Source organism: Cebus imitator, unplaced genomic scaffold, assembly GCF_001604975.1.
Source record: "Cebus imitator isolate Cc_AM_T3 unplaced genomic scaffold, Cebus_imitator-1.0 Scaffold140, whole genome shotgun sequence".
Taxonomy (NCBI): domain Eukaryota; kingdom Metazoa; phylum Chordata; class Mammalia; order Primates; family Cebidae; genus Cebus; species Cebus imitator.
The window spans coordinates 61127-62282 of NW_016107455.1; the positions used below are offsets into that span (position 1 = coordinate 61127).

Here is a 1156-nt window from a genome sequence, read left to right on the forward strand (position 1 = left end):
GGGTATGATTCAATTTGAGTATGAAGGTGTGAGAACCAGGACCACTGATATCCAAGAACAGGAGAAGATGAATGTCCCAGCTCAAATAGAGAAACTGAATTCACCCTTCCTCAGCCTTTTTGTTCTTTTCAGGCCCTCAGTGGCTTGGATGACACCTGCCCACATTGGTGAGGGTGATCTTTACGTGGTTTTTCAATTCAAATGTTAATCTATTCTGGAAACACCTTTACAAACACACCCAGCTATCTGGTCATCCCATAGCCCACTTAAGTTGATGTAAAAATTAACCATTGTGCTCGCTTTGGCAGCACATACACTAAAATTGGAATGATACAGAGAAGATTAGCATGGCCCCTGTGCAAGGATGACAGGCAAATTTGTGAAGCGTTCCATATAAAAAAGTTTTTTAAATACAAAGTTAAAAAAAAAAGAAAAAATAATTAACCATCACAGAGGTGTTTTTAATAAGTAATGCTGGGTCAATTGAAAGTCCATTTGGGGGCCAGGCGTGGTGGCTCACGTCCGTAATCCGAGCACTTTGGAGGCCAAGGCAGGTGGATCACCTGAGGTCGGGAGTTCAAGACCAGCCTAACCAACACAGTGAAACCCCGTCTTAAAAAAAAAGAAAGAAAGAAAGTCCATTCGGAAAAAATATATTGACTTCTACATTACACCTACAGAAAAATCAATTCTAGATAAATTGTAAATAGTAAGCTAATAAAGGTGTTTGTTGTTGTTGTTGTTGTCACCCAGGCTTGAGTGCAGTAGCGCCATCTTGGCTCACTGTAACCTCTACCTCCCAGGTTCAAGCGATTCTCTTGCCTTAGCCTCCTGAATAGCTGGGACTACAGGTGCATGCACCACCACACCCAGCTAATTTTTGTATTTTTTTTTTGAGACGGAGTTTCACTCATGTTACCCAGGCTGGAGTGCAATGGCGCGATCTCGGCTCACCGCAACCTCCGCCTCCTAGATTCAGGCAATTCTCCTGCCTCGGCCTCCTGAGTAGCTGGGATTACAGGCACGCGCCACCATGCCCAGCTAATTTTTTGTAGTTTTAGTAGAGACGGAGTTTCACCATGTTGACCAGGATGGTCTCGATCTCTTGACCTCGTGATCCACCTGCCTCGGCCTCCCAAAGTGCTGGGATTACAGG

The 1156-nt window shown here is 44.4% G+C and overlaps 1 non-coding gene across 1 annotated transcript; it reads left to right on the forward strand.

Moving 5' to 3' along the window:
* The first annotated feature begins 292 nt into the window (after window positions 1-292).
* On the forward strand, window positions 293-399 carry LOC119473220. Its single transcript, XR_005202425.1, has one exon. It is a non-coding gene; the product is annotated as a U6 spliceosomal RNA (small nuclear RNA).
* The last annotated feature ends 757 nt before the right edge of the window (window positions 400-1156 follow it).